Here is a 22,139-nt window from a genome sequence, read left to right as displayed (position 1 = left end):
AAGACAGAATTTGACAATCTACTTTGCCCCAAAATTGATCTCTGTTGTATGTAGCTGTAAATTGAACATTGTCAAAGAATAATAAAAGAAGATGATCTGGAACGTTTTTGTCTTCATCTGTATGTCCTACTGAACATACTACAGAGCAGTCCTTTACAGTTTACCAATGTCCCCATGTAAGGTTTTGTTTTGAAAAGTAAGGGCTTCTTCCTTTCTTACTCCTTCCTCTTTACCTCAATTAAAAGCCTAATTGTTTCCTCAATTGTATTGATCCTTTTATCATTCCTTTTGCTTCCAAATCATCTCACAAACCCGTTGATGCAAGTCCAGTATGGACACATCACTCACTGTTGTGAGGTGTTTATGTTGCATCTCGCCAAAGTATGTGTTTGAGTCTAACTAAGGTCCTACTTGCAGCCCACTTCCCATGTCGGCCAGATTCTAGTAGACCCCAAAGTATCAATGAATTGGTTAGTGTGGTTCTCATGCACAGAATGTTGGGCCTTGTTACAATGATGGGGTACTGTCCCGTTTGCTGGGCCAGAGAATAAGGCTGTTGTGCTGTAAAAGGCATTGCACGTCAGAGAGCATCAGTATAGAACTTCTCAATGTTTAGTAAATTGGTTCTTAATTATTCTAAAATTACTTGACTAAACTTTAACAGTTGGTAATGCCTGCAGTCCAACATTTTTTACATCATTGTGCATATACAACTTTTGAAAAGGTTTGGTTTCTGTTAGCCAGGATTTAAACCAGGGCTTTATTGCTCTGATGGAACCTTTTTATGCATATCACTGTAATGCGCAGATGTTTCTGTCAGGCTGTGGAATCCTCTGTTCTATGAAGCAAAACTTTGAGTCCTTTCAGTTGTATAAAATTCAAATAGGAAGAAGTCTTTATTTCCAGGACCACAGTAGCATTAGAGTAGCCTTGAAATGACATCAGCTCTGGGACTCCGGGAAGAACAGAGTGAAGCAAAACAGGCAGGAGCTTAAACAGAAGAAACTGCAAAAAAGAAGATAAAGAAATCATATAGAGAGAAAGAGACATATTTTAAAATACATTTATTAAGACACTAACCAGCGGCTTCCAGTTTTATCAACTTTTGTCACGTAGAAACATCTAAAAGACAGAGAAACAAAGCAGAATGTAAGGCAAAGGATCCAGTGACTGTCACAAAACTAACTGTAAAACTGTAACATTTTAAAGTAATGAACGTGGGTCTGTTCATATTTTTATTATTATTTTTCTTACTTTGAGATCATTTTAATCCAAAAAAATCCTTTAAAATCAGTAAAACTACTGTATTTTCTCCACTACAAGAGACGCCTAAAATCCTTTTAAGACCGAATCCGAAATCTTCCCCCCTACTCCTCCGGCTTCTCCCTATCCATTCAATTGTAGGGGCATTTGGAGGGATAGGAGTGTCGGAAATAGTTTAGATTCAGGCTGTCTTTTTTTTTTATGTGTTGAAAACAAGCAACAGGAGTAGACTGTTTTATAGTCAACTCCTGTATCTTTATGTTTGTCAGTTTTTCCAATGGTAATTGAACTCAGCACATTCACGAAGCACGCCCCATCAAGTATGTACGGGCCATGGCAGAGGAAAAAATAAAAAGGAAAATAAATTGGTCAGAGGTTGGGCTGTTGACTGTTTTATTTATTTTTTTGTTAAACAGAGTCCCTTCTCATCTTCGATCAACAACCAATAACAAAAACAGTGATCATGACCCATTTACATGAACGCAGTTAAAGTCTGATGCATCTTATAGTTCAGTGTGCCTTATTCAATTTTCAATTCAATTCAATTTTATTTGTATAGCCCAAAATCACAACAACAGTCGTCTCGATGGGCTTCGAAGTAAAACATGAAATCAAAAGGATCACGAATACAAAGAGTTCAATAGAAAAATACTAAAATGAACTAACAAACTGACTAAGCTATAATGGCATCCCTGCCCTTAGACCCCCCTTCGCGGTAAGGAAAAACTCCCAAAAAAACCGGATTCCGGAAAAAACGAAGAAACCTCAGGGGTGCCCACATGAAGGAGGGATCCTCCCCCAGGACGGACAGGCGATTTACCAGAAATCTTAGAGAAGAATTAACTTATCTAAATCTACAACTACATATATAAAAGTCCAGCAGACGAGCTTCATCCAGCCGTGGTTATCGGGACAGTCAAAGGCGCGAGTCGAGCCGGAGACAGGAACCACAGCCAGGTGTAGGAGCAGGAGCAGAGACGAGGTAAACGGTCAGGAACTGGAGCACGGATGAGCCAACTGGAGTCTGGAAGCACTCCCACTCCCCAGAAGGGGAGAGGAAAAGAGGGACAATACATGAATCGCACTGCACCAAACAGAGGCATGGAGAACTAAATGATAAATTATGATCAAGAATAGAGGAGAGGAAGGGTAGAAGTAAAAAAGGAAAGAGGACAGAACCCCAGTGTACCATAGTTACCCCAGCTTCAACTTCTAGCAGCCTTTTAAAAGAAATAGTTATTAAGTTTAATTTAAACAAACTAACATTAAGTTAAATAATCTCTGAATACTAACTAGTCTGACAATAAGCCTGTCCAAAGAGGAATGTTTTCAGTCTAGCTTTGAATGTAGAAACTGAGTCGGCCTCTCTTACATGAGCTGGGAGTTTATTCCATAAGACAGGGGCTTGGTGGCTAAACGCTCTACCTCCAACCGTACTTTTACTAATTCTAGGAACCACAAGCAGTCCTGCATTTTGCGAGCGAAGTGTTCTGATTGGTTGGTAAGGGACTATGAGGTCCTTAATATAGGACGGGGCCATTCCATGTAAGGCCTTATAGGTTAACAGGAGGATCTTGAACTTAATTCTAGAATCAACTGGGAGCCAATGGAGCGAAACTAACACAGGAGTGATGTGATCTCTTCTGCTGGTTCCAGCTAACAATCTAGCAGCTGCGTTCTGAACAAGCTGGAGACTTCTTAAGGAACTCTTAGGACACGCTGCTAACAAGGAGTTACAGTAATCCAGCCTCGACGTAACAAATGCATGGATAAGTTTTTCAGCATCACTCTTAGAAAGTATATTTCTGATCTTAGCAATATTCCGCAGGTGAAAAAAGGCAGTTCTACATGCCTGAGATATGTGAGCCTTAAATGATAAATCCTGGTCAAGTAAAACCCCAAGGTTTCTAACTGTGGAATTGGGGGCTATACTTATACCATCCAGGGAGACTATCTGAGCAGACAGAGCATCTCTGAGGTTTTTAGGACCAAGTATAATGACCTCAGTTTTTTCTGGGTTCAAGAGGAGGTAATTAATTGTCATCCAGGTCTTGATGTCACTGATGCAGGCGTTCAGTTTCTCTATCTGGTCATTCTGGTCAGGCTTCATGGATAAATACAACTGCGTATCGTCGGCATAACAATGAAAATTAATGCTGTGTTTCCTGATTATGTTTCCTAGGGGTAACATATAAAGCGTAAACAGGATCGGTCCCAAGACTGAGCCCTGTGGGACTCCATAGTTGACTCGAGTGCACTGAGAGGAATGGCCATTTACATTAACGAACTGATACCTATCAGACAGATAGGTATCAGTTATGTATGACATAACTTTGAATATACACCGTTCATTGACAGTACACGTTATGATCCTGTGCGCACTATAGTGCAGAAAGTACAGTATATTTTAAAAGTTCAGTTTTACTTTAAAAATATTAGACTTTTTGAAAATTATTGAAAAGGAAGATGGAGAAGTGTAAGGTTAAAAAAAAAAAAAGCAAAAAATTCATCGGCCAAGTCATTGTTAGTTTTGCCTGTAACAATATTAAAATGAAAATGGAAAAGCTGCTGGACATCTCATATTCACAGTCACACTCAGCTGTACAGAGGGTGACATTGTAATGCTAATTTAAATGTGAAAATGTAATTACTTCAAAGGCGGCATGGAAATGCAAATATAAACTGTCAGGTTCTTTTGGAGGTGAGTCTTTACCGCCTTGCTTTTCTCAAAGGAGTGACAAGTATTTCTACCGCACTAATGTTGTTGTTTAGTTTATTAAGTTGTCCAAAACAATCCAAATGCTGATATCAAATGTCAGACATTGTTATTATTAAATATTATAATTTAAACTTTTAAAAAAGCATGTTTAACCAAAGCGCTAAATGAGGGTCAGTGGCAGGCAACAAAATCCGAAATACAATTTGTACATAAAATGTGTGCAACATAGAAGTCAAAGTGACAATACACACAACCCTGAGTTGGAAGATTTAAAAGAATGAAATGGGTAAACACTGGAAAAATAAAAGTAGGATCTTTTCACAGACAAAGAAGCCTATTTTTATCACAGATTACTTATGAGTAATTGTTTTTTTTGTTTGTTTTTTTAGAAAAAAGTTATGAATCAGTCTACTTACTTCCATTGTGAAGCAAAGGCAAAAACAGATCTATATTGTTATTATGGCTGTCAGCGATTGTTTTAATGGTTAATTAGTCAATTATTATGTATTTTCGAGCGATAATTGTTTACATAAACTGGTGTACAAAGTCTTTAGCAAAATAGGAAGCAAAAATATTTTACAGGTTTCACTTTGATATAATTAGTTAACAAAAATAAAATATATTCAAATAAAGTGGAATGTTCTTAAAAACACAATATTCTTGGCAAATATGAACATTGAACACTGGCAGAGGTCTCATACTTTTTTAAAACATGTTTAAAATACTTGGAGTCAGTGCAGCAGTAATCTACGGTGTGCACTGGGCCCTCCTCATAACACACTCATCCAACCGTAATTACTTGGTGCTGCATTTGAGGAACAATGTTTAAAAAAAAACGTAATTTAATAATGTTGTCAAGTTATGAAGTCATGCAAAATACTAATTAGATTAACTCCGGAAACTCAGGGACATTGATAAATTCTTGTAGCATTACCGGACCAAAGTGCCAACATAATAATTGTCTTGGCTACATTCTTTGCAACATATCATAGCTATTGCTAGCATTAGCAATATTGGCCCAGTGACATAAAATCATACACCCATACTGTAATAATATCATCTTAGTTAAAGTTTTCCTAAAAGAGATGTTGAAGTCTTTTTTTGTGCATAGATGTTGTGCTGCCACGAAACACAGGTTTGTGCTCTTCATTGACCTTATTGACTTATTAACACTGTAGTGATCCCAAATCAAGCCTAACTTACCCCTTCTGCTTCTTGTTCTGCCATTTTTTTAAATATGGCGTCTTCTTCTTCTTTGATTGAGGTTGGGATATACTCCCCCCCTAAAGTTTCTGTCATGCTTTATGATCCAAAAGGAACCAGATGCTCAAAAATGATATAGCTGTTTATTATATATTAAATGGCATATATTATGTATTTTTTTTAAGTCTTTCAGAGTAAACTATATCCATGAATATGACAGTATATTAACTAAAGAACCAATTTAAAAAAGATATGAGTTCATTTCGCAGCTAATTTTTCTACCTGAAAGTAAGACGACTTGATCTCTGAGGCTTTCTCTCGCCTTTCTCTCCATGTGGGTGCTGCCTATTTCCTGACGTCAACCTACACTCAGCCTTGGCAGCATGTCTGCGTTTTGCCCACGACAACATTCAAGCGTTTTCTTAGGCAGATGTACATACAAGATGAAAGTGTTTCTGCCGATCACAGCTAGCTCAGCAGAGAGAGACGACTTTAGAGGAATGCTCAGAAATGCATGAATGGATCAAAATACCTCTTTGTTTAAGTTTTTTTTTTTTTCTTGAGGAATTAAGTTGGTTTGGCGGGATATAGACCCTTTAGAAACAACATGTTGACCATCAAAAATTTGCTTTTTTTTTATAGCCGATAAGTCAACGACTTCGACTACTCGTCAAGATCTCCAATTGTTAACAATTACAAGAGTGCTTGGTCCTAAATTATCCACTGAATAAATATAACCATTAGACAAAAATGGACACTTTTGAAAATCAAGAATTATCCAGTATTAAAAGTGAATTTTTAAAAATTCTCTTTTCTACTGAGTTTATAGATCTCTAAGATTTATGAATTCTTAACAACCCCAATATCAACAACAACATTATGAGATTAATTTCAGTGGTAGCCATGTACAGTACAGACCATTCAAATGATTGGGAAGGTGTGTCCAAACATTTGGTATGTACTGTAAGTATTGCCCTTCTTACATAACAGGCATTTGGTGAATGACGAAACAGTTTCAGGGCTATAAGCCACTCAATGACTGCTTTGTCAGTCAAGAGCCTGAACCCTGTAGCTCATCACCCAAGCGATGCATGAATAGTCATTTCTCTCACCAAGTAATGCCAGAGGCAACCCCATTATGCATGCAAAAACATCACATCACTTGGACACACGTCCACATCTACTGTTACTGTTAGATGTAATGAGAAGAAAGTGGCTGCCATTAGGATGACTCACATGACTTTTTTTTTTTTCATTGAACTTTTATTTTGTGGCCTGTTTCAAGTTTTTGTGTGAGAAGCTGAATGCTTTCTTTTGCAAAATATTTCTGCACTGTTTAAGTGACAGTTTTATGCACCACCATCACATAAGGTTCAACACCCCTGGGCTCCTTTTTTTTTTTGTATGCATTACCATCTGTGCTCCTTCCAACATCTTGTCTCTTTCAACCTCGGCTTCTAATGTGCACGTGGACCCTAAAACAGTTTTTGCTTTAAATACTTTCATCCCAAAAGAGAAGTGTTACTATTTCTGCAATGTGCACTCTGTCACGTTATCTATTTATATTTATTCATGCTTTTTACTATTTATATGTGTCACTGAAATTGCATGCTTTCATTTCAATATGTAAATTTGTATTAGCATAATTAAGCTCACTTTGACCTGGTTCTACTACAGCATATTGCTTTTTGTATAAAAAAAAATTCTATACATAATTTGCTCGTTTTTGTAAGTCTGTTTGTTTTCATTACAGGCAGAAGGCAGAAAGACAGTATTGGCATCTTTCACAATAAGGATTGTTCAGAAAAAGGTCATATTGAATCCTGCTATAATATTGCATGTCTGGCATTATTATCTTGCTGTCTTCTTTTTTTGTCAGTTTTTTCACTGGCCCATCAAGAGCGACAGTTTTCATGGGTGAATTCATTGTCGCAAAGTACAAATTTCCCTTCTTATCATGAAAAAGCACATTATGTGTGACCTACAATAAAGCAATTTGCTAAATTCTACAATTTATTGTCTTTATTCTCTATTCTCTTCTTGTCTTGTAATTTTATTTGTCAAAGAAATATCATCAGAGAGAAAAAAAACAATAAGTGTGATATATATTTATTTGTAAAAGTAATATGAGCAGTAAGTAAATTCAGAAACTCCTTAACGGTTGTCTGTATTTTTAGAATAATGAATCGTGAAAGCCCAAAGCCTGTGCACTTAATCTGTAGGTCAAAATAATTGAAGTAGCAGAATAACTGAAGTGGAAAGAATGGGTACATCCTTGAAAAGTGAATATGTATGAAATTGCATTAGTATGCTTGTATAATGTCATTTTTTGTTCTTGCATTGAAGATAAACTGTGATGCAGTACATTAAAAAGTTCATTGACTATATTCAATTCGCCGTTAAACCTCATGAATGTATTATTTGCTTGAATGTATTCTTTAGATATTCATGTAATTCTATTAGAGCTCGTAATAAGAGTATAGAGAAAGTGTGCCTGAAACTGTATTATAAAACTTATTCCCTTTATATAAGAATTAATACTGATTTATTTTTTCAAACCTCGGTAGCTTTAAATTCAGAAAATTAATAGAATTCTTTGTATATTTTATCAACGAAAGTCTCAAAGTTAAAGGGCTTATTTCATGCAAAATCCACAATTTGAGGTATAAGTGTATTAAAATGTTAATTTCTCACAAAAAACAACCCAAAGAGGTATTTTGATCGCTTCACGCATTTCTGAGTATTGCTCTATAGACCAGCTCTCTGTGCACCAGCCCCTCCCAGTCCACTAAAACAAGTGGGTTCCCACATTGTGACATTGGTGAATGGAGAACAGCCTTTTCCAGGAAGAGTCTGCATTGCCAGGACCGCCCCCAGGCTAACGCACACACCCGCTTTCTCCCCAGATCTAGTGATTGGCTAAACTCTTTCCTTTTATATGCACGATATTCACATCCGTCTTTGCAAAAGTTTGGATGCTGTTTATTTTCGTGGGCGAAACACAGACACGCTGCTGAAGCCGACTCTAGGCCGATATCAGGAAATGGGCAGACCAAACAAGGAGAGAAAGGCGGTGCCTCAGAGATCAAGTCGTCTTACTTCCGCGTAGGAAAATGAGCTGCGAAAATAACTCATATTTCATTAGAAAAATTGTTCTTTAGTGTGCCAAAAGTAATATCATAGATATAATTTACTCTGAAAGGCTTCAGAAAGCATGATCTTGGACCTTTAAAAGACGAAGACCTTTGCCCAAGTTAATGTAACGAGGAGTCTATTAAGAACCTGAAAGGTCAAAAGAAACACTACAGAAATGTTATCGTTCTTTAACTTTATAGGGTCTTGAAATAAAAGTGTAGGTGAGTCTAGCATAACATGTTTTTCATTTCTGCACAGATCTACAGGGAGTCAGGCAATTAACATATATAAGAGCAGTGTACAAGTGCAGGTGTCTTTTTTTTCTTTCAGGTGGCTTAGGGGATAACAGCCACTGTTGGCAAAGGAACAGCACACCAGATCTGTTGTTATATTAATGCAGCATTTCACGGACTTTCTCCAACAGGCTCTAAAACTTCTGCACACCCTTCTGGTCGTTTTAATGTTATCTATTCAAACAGAATAATAAACTGTTGTATTTTCATCTCAAATCTATTTGGAATACTTTTTTCATAACGTGCTTTCATTATTTGAAAAGGACAAAAAACAAATCTTTTATTGAGTCTTATGTTCACAGAAGTTCGAATCTGATTCAGAGCTTTATTAAACTCATTTCTACCAGATCCCACTTTAATAACATCAAATAATGTGAATAACAATAACAGATAACATGGCTATTGCATTTGTCTGATGCTATTATTTGGAAAATTCACACATTTCCAGTTCTGAGTGTGAGGTATAATAAATTTCAAGAAAACTTACGTCCAGCTCCATTTGGTCTTTGACCAAATGACCAAATGGAGCTGTTGCGTCTGCTGTCTCATGATGACATTTTTCTTTATGGTATTTCAATAAAAAATGTGGTGATCTTTCATTTGGTCAAAGTGCATTAAAGCCTTTGCATGTCTTTTATTCAATCTTGTTTGGGATTTTGGAAGCAGAACATACTCAAAGTCATGAGAGAATACCCAGTCATCCCTTTGTTTAAAAGTTACATCCACTGCAATTCATAGGCTGTCACAAATGAACACAAACAATAATAGGATCACTCAAACTGCAAAGTTCTTTGTTTATTAGATTTACCTGCTGATGCCAATATGAGCTATTGTGTCAAGTCAGTTTAAGCTCTGGGCAAGTCTCTTGTCCAAGAACGATGACAGTGTCTCACAGCTTGTAAATAGTTTAGGACTGATTAGAGACACGGGTTATCTAAGAAAATATTCCAGTTTGTTTAGTTTGCACAGTTATTCACTTTGAATTCTACTATTGGCTACGATGTTCAATCCACACTCCTCACAATAAGTTAGGGATATTGTGAACAACTCAGTGGATGTCATAAACACAGTTTCTGTTTCACTTCAAAGATGTTTGGGATAGGGGGCAATTGTATTGGGGCGATAGATTTAGCTTATGTTTTGTTTTCCACATAATGGAGTCGCCGTGTACAGTGTCTCTTCCTTAATGGGGCCAAACATAAAAATTCCAAAAGAAAAACCTTTTCAATGTGGCATCAATTTCAATACTCTGTGGCTATAAAAAAGAAGATTTTGTCAGTAAGTCATTCCAAATTCATCAGCCATGAACACATGATGCAGCTTTACTACAAGCAGCACCACACGGCAATAGCGTGTCTTTGGGTTGGTAGTAGGCAGTCAGATGTTGCAGGTGAACTTCAGCAGCGTTGCGTCAAGACAGAACTACTGACAGAGTTTGTGACAGACTCACCAGTCAGTGATAGACCACAACCATAGACCTACGTAAGGACCTCTGCACTCTGCCACACAGCTGCAGGCCCGTGTATGAGATATGGGGGGTACTAGGGTTTCCAGACAAATCATTCGCAACCAACTCCACCTATTTGACTTGAACGCCAGACGACCTTTGAATTTGACTCCACTGACACCAAGACACCGGTACTGAATTTGCAGTGGACATAAAACTGTGTGACCGGGACAATGCAGCAATGGTCTATCATCCATAACCATTGATTATCTTACGTTGCTGGAGAAGACGAGGTGGGCGATATGCCAAGGTCATTATGGTTCCAAGGGTTCGCCTTGGTGGAGGAGATGTAACAGTCTGGACAGGCATCACCAGTCATCGCAACACTGATTTGGTTATTGTAGATGACCCAGTCACTGCACATTCTTACCTTAGAGACATCAAAGAACCCATCATCATCCCCCTAATCTACCAACCCACCCCAAACATTCTGTTCATGGATGGTAATGGTTCACCGCGTGGTGCCAGAATCGTCACAGCTGGACTTCAGAAAGGGGGAGTGTCTCTGAACCTCATAAGGCTATTGAGGAGCATGAGACATTGCTGTCAAGCTGTCATTGCAGCAAATGGTGGAAATACCTGCTATTGACATTGTCAACTTTTGTTTTTTGGGGCTTTCTTTATCATTGTCTTAAATTATGTGGTAATTAATATCAAACTAATGAAAATGATGTTTCTTCTCATTTATTATTTGTATTTTCAAAGGGACCTTTTCATGTTTTATTCAAATTCAGACCAAATAAGAAAATGACTCATGTAAATAACATATCCTTAACACAGTGTGAGTATTGTTCTGTAATTCATAACATATATATTTGTGTGTTTCTAAATCACGGCATGGGAATATTATTTAATGAGGCTACATTTTCCTGCTTTTTTCCATTGTTTTTTTCCCCTTTAGTATAGCTTTTAAAAAAAAAAAATCAACGATTTTTTTTCGCGCAGTAGAACTCTAAAGGGATTTCATCTTGAGTCAGTACATAATATTATTATTATTTTTTTATAACTTAGTGTGTATGTGTGTGTGTGTTTTTTTTATTTTTGCAGTATTTATTTTTACAATAGGAGTCATTGAAACCAAAAGTGTTGAGACTAATACTGAAAAACAGAACAAAGAAAAAAAAGGGGAAGAACTAAGGTAAATTCAGCATCTTTTTGGAGCTCTTAAATCTTCACATAATTACATTAGTAAAACAAAAAAAAGTCAAACAACTTTGTAATAGCCTAAGTGGTAATAGGCCTAGTATTTACACATAGGATACTGATTTTTGGAATTTTAAATAAAGGACATGATCCAAATTTTAATTTGTAACTCGCTTCATTTTGCAGACGTTGAGGAGTCACCACCATTGACCTTTCTATTCATTGTGATAACATTTTTATCCCCCTTTAACAGGGTTTTAATCTCTTTAAAAGCATTACTACTTCATTTAACCTCATGCCATCTCCACCAGTTCTCATAGATGGTGTGGGGATACCATTTGTGTTTGGCTGTAAATGCAGGAGTGTTTAAAGCTAATATTTATCTAAGAGAAATGCTGTTGGTGCATCTCAAACTGTGACAAGTGAGCATAATCCCAGCTCTGGGGCAAATGTAGACAATATGCAAAAAAAAAAGGAAGCAAATTTCCCTTGCTTTTGGTAATGCTGCAGTCACACAGGGCATGGGATGGGAGTTCTGAAACACGCGTTTAGCATATGGTATTCACACTGGACAAGCAGGGAAGGGCTTCTTCTTTTTTTGTAGATTTTTTGAGTAATGTCCACCATCTACAGTTCATGCGTAATGTTGAAGCGGCGTAAATCTTGTGGATTTTACTCCAGACTTTTTTTTTTTCACAGCCTTATTCTGAGATATGAAAGACTTGCTATCATAGAATTACCGGCTGGCACAAACTGCAATAATTAACTTATCGTCCATGATCAATTTTCAAACGGTTGGCACTTCCGTGAAATCAAAGGGATTTGTCACTACGAAATCTGATTCCCTCATTGATCAACGTTTAACTGGTTTAACTTTCAACATACGTTCAATGAAGATGCGTTTTGTACTTAAAGCCTGAAAATAGTCTTAAAAGTGTGCGTAGTTTCATGTGAACGTGAGTTTTACAACAGAAATTCTGTGTTACATGATTACACAGACCTTTCATTGAAGGTGGTCGCTTTAATGCCATTGCTGAGGCTGGTGTGAAAGTAGCTTCAAGCTAAACATTTTGCTAAACCATCTTCATCCATAAGGGAAGTTAAGCTGAATCTGAATTCCTCCCCTACCCCTCTGGCACCTCCCTACTGATCCAATTGTTGGGGCATTTGGAGCTTTAGTGGTTCTGAACTAGTTCTTTTAAGGGTAGTGACCTTGGGCTGGGTATCCCTTCAACAATAGGGTGATTTGCGTCGTGCTCATGCTGCGGAGGAGAAACGCAGTTCTTCAAGTGGATGTGCTCTGGAGCACAGAATTTTTATATTTATATGTAAGTAATGACTTTTTATTTCTGCATGACTTTTAAAAGTTATAAAACCAGTGTTGTTTTATATTTTCTGAGCGCTGGGAACTACACACTATCGTAGATAACCGGCAACTATTGATGACATCATAAAGCAGTCGTAACGAATTTGAAGGCACTATTTTTTCCATATCTCTCCACTTGTAGGGCTTAATGTAGGGGTAGCGGCAAGCCGCAGGGTCAGGGAATAAATTCAGACTCAACCTTTCTGACATCTAGCCACTTATTGTAAACTCTTTACAAAAGATAGGATCAGGCAAAGATCAAGATGCTTTTCTGACATCAACGAGATGACTCAGACAAAGTATTCTCCCTGTGCTTACTCAAATGTTCAACTATTAGTTTTAATAATCTTTTCATTGGCTGACTATTTAAAGTCCAGTTTTGTGAAGATGAAAGAGCTATTTCCATGTTTGTTTGAATTCAGATGTTTTCAACAAGCTGGCAGGGTGGTGAAGATCCTCCCACATCTTCATGCTCTGCTTGCAGGGGAGCCCTTTTCTGTTAATTAACCAAGCCGCATGGGGCTAAACATAAGTCCAAATACTCTTTTATTTATTTTTTATTGAAGCTCACAGTTTGCAGTCCCCTCAATAGGAAGCAACATAAATTGCCTATAAAATTGCATCCTATTAAGGACTTGATCTGAGACAAAAGGAAAATATATAGGGGTCAAACTTTAATGTAAGTTTTGGTCTTTTTGAACGATGCGTCATTTTGTCCCGTGGTTGTTTATGAAGTCGCACCCTTGAGACCATGAAAAATACTCAGGTAAATTGTTTTAAATGTCTAATTATTAAACGCTCTTACACCAACATTCATATATAATTGAGCGGTCTGAGATCAGATTTATTTGATTAACATCCAGTGCCAACTGAAATTGCTTACTTATCAGCTGCATTTAAATGAAATGCGTCAGCCATTCATCATTTTTTATTAAGGGGCTGAAGTCTTCAGGCTTAAATGCTTTCTGCATGTTTGGCCACACTCTGCGGCTTTTAGTTGTATCTGTCACCACAGGAAGTGGGTAATTAAAACTTGTTATTTTAAAGTCGGGAAACCAGGTTTTTTAGTGACAGTTTTTTTATTGAAACAACAGACTAAATTCTGTGAACAGAAAAAAACAGTTTAATTATAAAAAAACATCGCTATGTTTTTTTTTATCTTTTTATTTACATATTTGCTTTTTGGGTATAAAACAGGTAGATTTCATAAATTTGGGCTTCAGTGTTTAATTTTTGTGTTACATTTTCTGTTTCTGCTGTATTTATTACTTTTCTTCAAATGAAAATTGAAAACTGAAAATCAAAGCCATAAAAAAGCATTTTACTGTATGGATTTAACTACCGTAATTTCCGGACTACAAGCCGCTACTTTTTTCCTGCGCTTACAGCCTTGCGGCTTATTCAGTGACGCGGCTAATTTATGGATTTAATTAGCGGCCGCCATGTACGTACTTTCGAACTCAGTGAATAGTTTGAATTCTCTATCTAACACCAAGCACGAAGCATTTATATTCAACACACCTCTAAGCAGCCAAACAGCATGGACTTGACTTCAGGTCTTAGACACTTCAGTCATGGTTCAACAAAATGAAACACGCATGCCCGGCCGCATCCCAGAATCCTTTGGTGCCATTAGACCCAACGTGCACGTGATCGCCACTACAATATGATGAAGCTTTCAAGTTAAAAGCAATCGTTAAAAGCAGCGTAAAAAAGTCCACCGTCACCAACGGGTTTGGAAAAGCCGGTTTGCTGCGTGACGGAGAGAACAGCGCATGGAGTGAATTTACACTCCATTTACGGTTTCTAAGGAAACCGTAAAAGCGGAATTTTGCTTTGAAAAACTCACAGCCTCCGTGTGAGCTGGAGACATCTTCTCCTGCTGATTGAGCTGCGGGGCCGATGGCAGTCTGATGGCTCCCACACGTAACAACGCATCCGCCCCTCATACGCAAAACGTACAGTATTAAGTCCGATTGCTTTGCACAGAAACGATTTGCTCCATCCACCGGCGCAACGGGGACGAAGTGATCCTCCTTGAAGCTGCCCTGGCCAGAGGTGTCGGAGTAGATAGGAAGGGGAGACAAGGACCGCGCGGGGCGGGAGCGGAGCGCAGAGGCTTCTGAATTCTGACGCACGCGCCGCACTGAGGCGCGCGTATCGCGCTGAGGCGCGCGCTTTTCAGTCGCCGCTGCTTTATTTTACCGTTGTGTTTTCTAACCAGTCCTGTTACTCCCATAACGCTGCTGCGACACAAGCGGAAGGAGAGCTTTTCCCGTTCACCCCTCCATGCACTGCTGCTACTTGCTAATTCTTAAACACGTACAACAGAATGGCGAGCCGGGCGTTGGCCCCGCCTTTAGCCCCTAAGACTCATGGGAAATGTGGAATCGCGGATGTAAATTTCCTCATTATAACTGAGGGATGTAATGTTTATTATATGGTTACTGTTTGTAATTTTATGTTAGATACCTAGATTGTCAATAAGTAAAAAAAAAATGAAATAAAAACACCATAACTGAGGAACTTGTGAACAGAATATAGGTCCATGCTGTTTGACAGATGTCGATACACCCAAATACGTGACCCAGGGGCAAAACTGGCACCACCCACAATGTGCTAATAAATTGCACTCACTCTGGGATGCTGGGTGTGATCTGTCAGGATGACAATATCGGTTAACACATGCGCGGCTTGTACTCTGACGCGGCTTGTGTATGTATAAAAACAGTCAAACACGTGAATATGGGTGGGTGCGGCTTGTAATCGGGTGCGCTTTGTAGTCCGGAATTTACGGTATATTGTAATTTTAATCTGGAACAACTTGAATGCAGAAAAAAAGAAAAAAAAAACTATATAGGAACACTGTAAAGACATTCAAATTACAAACAAATTATAGGAACAAAACACAAGAACACATGATGTGTATCAAAATACCTAAAAGTAATTATAATAAAAAGAAAAAAAAAACACTATCCGAACACCAATGTTAATATATGGTCATAAGTAAACATAATCAAATTATTATTGTTATTATTGTTGTTGTTATTGTGGTTGTAAGAGTACTCGTCAGGTATATTGATGAAGAAAAACATCACATACCATGAATAAGACTGTTAAAGTATTTTAATGCTTAAAAAAAATCCATAGATTTTTTTCTCATCTTTTTTTCCTTTCAATGGGCAAACTTTAATAAGTGTCTGCCTACTCCCTTTTAAATATTTCCACATTATTATTATTATTATTGTTGTTGTTGGTATTATTTTTATTATCTACTATATTGTGCCATGCTGACTGCACTTTTTTAGCATGTTTGAAAAATACAGGGCAGATTCTTTTTTTTTTTTTTTTTTTTTTTCTTCTTTCATTTATTTGTTACATTTAGTGTGTGTGGGGAGGGAGAAGGGAAGAATGTGAGGGGAGGGTGGAAGAGAGTAAAAGGAAGAAAGGTGAAAAGGTGGGGGATACAAGCACTGATTTGACTAAGTTATTAATTTAAGCTGTAACAATTATACCAGATCTGCTGGAAAGACGAATGTTACATCAAAGGTGAAAATCTGACACTAAGATGAGCGAGAAAAAAAAACTGTCCATCAATACACTGTAGGTAAGGAGGAGGGATGAAGCAGACAGGGAGCAGTGTGGAGTGTGCACGTGCACGTGGGGGTGGAGATACATGCATGCTGCCGACGTGAACCGTGTGTTCATATATACATACAGGGCAGATTCTGCAAAAATACAGGATTATTTGGGTTTGAGAAAGAAAGAAAAAAGAGAAGCATAAAATATTGTTTTCTCACATGGTTTGAACACCACAGGGTTTACACCTAAGGAATCTGCAGGAAATGACTAACAGTGTCAGACTCTCTTATCATCACCATAAAAGTAAAAGAACAGAAAATATATAATGGGAGGGAAAAAAACGCTGCAAACTTGCATTATCTTATTGAAATATTTCCAAGGCAAATTGCTACCTGAAACAAAGCTAAATAATAGATAAAAAAAACAGACGTGTGAGATTTTGTTTTCTTTAGATCTCACAATAAAACTCAAATCAATTAAACTCTGCAACAACTTCGTGTTTAAAGCATAGTGTTAAATTAAAAAAAAGACTAAATTGTGATAACCTGTGAAGGAAGCTGGGGAAAATGGAATGACAAAATTAGATTAAAAAATTCACAATAACAGCTATTTGAATCTTGTTTACAATTTAAGCAACAACTTTTAAACTTCTTTTTTATACTTATATGCCAAAAAAAATGGTCAAAGACTGAAGTAGCACAACTTTACACCTACTTTTTAATTAATAGATAATGGTCTCCTGAGGTTAGGTGGTTCCATCAATGAGGTGGAAAAAAGGCCAAAAAAAGTACATCTAGATTGGGATCTGGCTTAGAAAATGTCTTTAAATGAACCTCCATATCTCTTAATTTTTTTGTCAGCACAGGCCACAGCATCTGGGGCAAAACAGAGTTATGAAACGGAAGGTTTTCCTTCTTTTGTCCAAAACGTTTTTCCGTTTATGATTGTTTTTGTTACGTTTATGCTGATAGAAAGGCCATTTTGCTAAGTTGCTTCAAGTGGGAAATTTGTGAAGCAAGTTGATGTAAAACTATACAAACCGCTTTCCTTGGTTACATTTTTATTTTTGGTGCATTACAACAGCAAAAGAAAAGAAAAGAAATAAGCCTAGAATTTTGAAAAGACAGGTCTGGAAGATGGATTTTTTATTTTATTTCATTGTTTTTGGTCATAATTGTGTGCAACATTTGCATGTAGTCAATGAAGGGCCAGTACACGCACCTCACTGATGACAAGACTGCAGCGTGGGCACCATACAACAGCATTACCCATACATCATTAGTGCATGTAACTTACACTATCCTTACATATATTTCACAATACAAGTACCACGCAAACAACAATGGTACATTTCATTTTCATGACGTCCCTCGAGGTGGCTGCAAGGGAACTGCAAGACCTGCACTTGTCTACATTCCTCAATGGGCCCGGAGAAGCCAAAAAACCTGCCGCACCCACACAGGTCAAACCTTCATACAGGTGCATGTGACTAAGGCTTTAAGTGAACAACCGGTGTTACTACTTTAAGCTTCCTTCTGCTGCCTAGTAAGATCCTAATGGTCACGCCAAGCTGAAGATGGTGTTACTAACATCCCTGACTCATTTGTCGAAAATGATTATTGGTCTCTGCCAAGTCATCTGAATCTTACAAACGATGCATTTTATTTCCCCCAACTCCAGAAATCACAGGCATGTTAAGTTCCACACTGAATTCCTTAATTATGTCCTAATTGTCTGTCATTTGTTTACATGAAACGATAATTTGTGTTTCTAATATCCTCTTCCCTCATTGTGCCTGCTGTCTTCACAGACGATGGAGGGCCACCTGTGAAAACCCCATAAATGTTATCAGAGTGGCCTGTTGGAGGAGCAGCCGTGTGGCAGTGGCAAGGCGTGGGCGGGAGCTCTAATATGATTGGCTCGGGGACACTGTAAGCCTGAGTGGCAGCTCTTAATGGGAGCCCTGGAGATGTAACCCAACAGCTGTGTGTTTGCTGCTAATGAGAGATAGGGGGGTGGAGTAAAAGATCACATTGTGGAAACACTGATAAACTGTTGCTGCACAATGTCTGGGGAAGAAGGGGAATGGAGTTTTCTCGGGAGCGCACTGCTCGGGCTTTCCTTTGTGACAAAGCCCGCCTTTGACTCATTGCTCCTGGCTCATTGCTTTATGCTTAAGCGGTTATGATCACTCCTGTTAGTGTTTATGGGAAGAAAGGAAGAGAGTTACTGTAGCATGGGATGGATTTCATTCCCCGCTGAGCCATGCTGATTTATAGCCCTGAGCAAAAGCGTTGTTTTCCTTTCCCTCGTTTTAGTTTTTTTATTAATATCATTACAGTACAGCAACTTTAACACAAAACGTCAAACATGACCTTTGTACTCTACGCCAACATAAAGTCCCACGTCGATCATCTTTTGATCTATTTAAAAAATGTTCCAAGTGGTCTTTTAATTAAAGTTATGCCATGTTTAGCCCCCCCCCCCAAAAAAAAATAAAAAATAAGAAAAAGAAAACTGTAAAGTTTTCTAGTTTCTGCAGTAGTTCATTAGCAATTCACCTCTGAGTTGTGCAATTCTCATCATCCATCTGTTTACACTCCCTCCCACTAGCTAGCTGCCCCCACAACCCCAACCTAACTTGCCAGTGCTACAAAAATGGCAAACGATATTGGAGCTATTGATCCGTACAGTTTAAAGCCACATGCCAGCTCGGACAGGAACATGAAGACGTACAGGGATCTAGTCATCCACCAGTTGATGCATCAGAATGGAGCTGAGCAGGCAGCTTAGAGCGCCGATTCTAGCACTTACGTCACAGCTACAAGGTTTTTCCATCAGCATTTATCTATCTGCCCCTGATTCACGGTGATTTGCATAAAGAAATACTCTGAAGTGTCATTTTAAGCTTAATTTTCTTTTATTTATATATCACCATGAGAAAAATGACGGTGTTAAAACACCCAAAAAAAAACAAATTTTCACTGGAGTGCATCTTTAAAAAAATAAAAAATAAATAAATCTCAGGATCCCTTAATTTCCCCAGCATTCCTCCTCCCTCCCCTTACTCTGACAGCCTGAGGGTGGCGCCAAATGAATAAATAGTGGCCAACCGCCTCCCATTTTAGGCCACTCATTTTAGTACATGTATTGCATATCAACAAGTAAAATAACGGACTACCTGTTACATCAATTCGGGGCAAAGCGGTGCAGTTTGTGTTTCTCAAAAGGAAAACACTCCTAAAGCAACACGGTTGCAGTGAAGGTGGTTGCGCCTGTTTATTACGCAGCTGCTGAGAGATGACCCAGTTTGATGAGATATTCTTAAACTGTAGGAATCACACAATTTTCCGGGGTGGCTGCCGTGGTATGATGTGATGTTGAGTGTGAAGTTGCTGTGCGCTGCGGTGGATGGGAGCCCCACCTCCTCCCACGCGCGGTTGAGTGGAGAGAGCAAGGGAGAACGGAGAGAGGGGAGCAACTAACCTCCAGTACCCACAGTATCTCAGCACTTGCTCTCTGGAAATACTTCAGGGCTTCTTGCTTTCTGGGCTGCTCCGTTTCGCAGAAATGGCTCCTCTGTTGCGGTGATTCCGCCATCCGGCGCTTCTTGTGAGTGCGCTCTGAGCTCCATCCAGCATAGAAGAGACGACGGACAAAAAACGCGCTGGCGAAACTTGGATGCTACAGCCACTGCATATCTTGGGAGGAATCGGTTATTGAGGATTGAGAGGAGAGAGGTGGGAGGATGGAAAACGCTCGGGCATCCCAGTGGAGCGACACCCGTCGGTGTTCAGCTGTTTTTTAAAAGCAGCAAAAACTGCGTAAACTGGGAGAAAAGCTGTCAGATTAACCCCTCCGAAGCGGAGCTTGGCATCCTGAAATTGATGAAGAAAGTTCTCTGCACTCCTGGTGGATTTTGTGTCGGCACTGTGACGGGAGTTTTAGAGACCTGGTTGTAGGAGCGAACTGAGCAATCGAAGTTTCTGGATCAGGTACAGTATTTGAAGTTATTTATTTGAAGATTTGCACAAGTTAAGTTTTTTTTTCTCTCTCTCTCTTCATTGAATACCTCCGGCTTCTCGGGGCTTTTACACAACAAGTTGCCCACCGTGCGCCATGACGCACGGTAAAATGCTGAAAAGAAAGCGGCGATCGCTCCTCTGGCTCTTTTTTGGGGGTGTTACAGGTTGATGAAATGTGGAGAGGCAGCGGTCCAGATATGTCAGCCACAGTGAGGATCCGCTCTGTGATTGATTGGACGATGGATTTCAATTAAGGCGCATGCGAGGAGGCTGAAGTTCCAGCCTCCGCGCCCGATGGTATGAAGTCATTAAGTCTGCGTATCGGCGCACTTCAGCGACAGGGAGAGCGCGCGCGCGCTTCTATCTGATTCGTACCGGGCGATCGGCTAATTGCATTTTACAACACCATTATGGTTCTGCGAAGCAGAAAATGCGATCCAACCCCCCCCCCCCCCACCACCACCACCACCACCACCACCACCACCACCACTCACACACACACACACACGTCATCCACTTCCCACTGCAAACATCAAATTAATCGCCATGGATCTGTTACTCACGCGAAACAAATTTTCTGCGCAAACATAGGAGCGCCCCCCCCCCCCCCCCCCCCCTCCTTCATGGCTTTGGTGGAGCTTCTTCCCCCGTGGGAGAGATCGGTGCTTATAATTGGGAAGTGGGTTTGGGGAGGGGGACCTTTGATCTGCGCATCTGCACTAGAGATCTCCCAAGATCTGTATGAAAAGGGTGTTGTTTGTCACCCCTCCGACCAAGCATCACGCACATTTTGATAGTGTGCTGCACATAATGATGTGGGTCCAAGTTCCCACACTCAGCTGTAGGCGAGGCTCCAAGGATGTCAAAACAGTGCAGATCAAACAAGCCACTAACCCACTTTCACCCTCTATCTATCTATCTATCTATCTATCTATCTATCTATCTATCTATCTATCTATCTATCTATCTATCTATCTATCTATCTATCTATCTATCTATCTATCTATCTATCTATCTATCTATCTATCTATCTATCTATCTATCTATCTATCTATCTATCTATCTATCTATCTATCTATCTATCTATCTATCTATCTATCTATCTATCTATCTATCTATCTATCTAGCTGTCTATATGTCTGTCTGAATTTACTTTCTTGAGTTGATCTCACACTTATACAAATAGAATATTTCTGAAGTCAAAGGTTCATCTTCATTACTGGTCTGGCTTTTCCATCATTAAAAAGGAGCTCCCTCCCCCCCTACATTTTGCAGTAAATTCTACTGGTAGATCAGCTGTGTAAGGAGACCCATAGCTGAGATACTACCCATCATAAATCATGCTCGTGGGAGGGTAATGGATTTTACCTGTTATACTAGCTGAAGGCGCAGAGTCAGCCAATATATCAAATCACATCAGTTGAGAAAATCATTAAATCACCCGTTATCTCTCCACGCTAGCTAAGCACAGACGAGCGCTTCCTACCTGCACAAATTCATGAACTTGATTTGTAGCAGGTGAAAATGCGGGTTCTGCAGGATCCCAGGGCAAAAAAAAAACTCTTTACTGCAAAGTACAAAAAAAAATTCTAACCAGTAATGAGTCTCTGTTTGGTTCTGACACCACCCCAGCCCTTTCATATTTTAGTGGCCTAAAGTGATGCTTAAGCAGGACCTGTGGAGCGGCCAACTTAAAGAGCAAATGTCACCTATTCAGTCATTGACTTGGCTCAGTCTGTAGATAGTCTGTCTCTATGGCAACAAGAAATGCGGGTAGTTAAAATTGAGGGACAGTATAATTGTGTTGCGGCGAATGTGCGCCTGTTCTAATGTGCAATGACTTGGCACACACATGGATTTAGCTACACAGTCCTATCAGTTTTTTTTTTTTTTTGCATTTCCA

General features: G+C 39.0%; 1 protein-coding gene and 1 long non-coding RNA gene across 2 annotated transcripts in view; one reads left to right on the top strand and one right to left on the bottom strand.

Moving 5' to 3' along the window:
- Nucleotides 1–319: 319 nt before the first annotated feature.
- LOC105355641 lies at nucleotides 320–19,809 on the bottom strand. Its single transcript, XR_910002.2, has 3 exons — nucleotides 19,698–19,809; nucleotides 1,081–1,122; nucleotides 320–1,005 (listed from the first exon to the last, which is right to left on the bottom strand). It is a non-coding gene; the product is annotated as an uncharacterized LOC105355641 (long non-coding RNA).
- LOC101157079 (protocadherin-1) overlaps nucleotides 19,129–22,139 on the top strand; it is a 124,466-nt gene continuing 121,455 nt past the window's right edge. The window contains exon 1 of the mRNA XM_011483680.3: nucleotides 19,129–20,206. The gene's annotated coding sequence lies outside the window, so the exon portion shown is untranslated. The remainder of the gene's footprint in view (nucleotides 20,207–22,139) is intronic.

The sequence above is a fragment of the Oryzias latipes genome, chromosome 14, assembly GCF_002234675.1.
Source record: "Oryzias latipes chromosome 14, ASM223467v1".
NCBI classification, from domain to species: domain Eukaryota; kingdom Metazoa; phylum Chordata; class Actinopteri; order Beloniformes; family Adrianichthyidae; genus Oryzias; species Oryzias latipes.
Note: the sequence above shows the minus strand (reverse complement) of the source record. Positions and strands in the feature narration are given on the sequence as shown.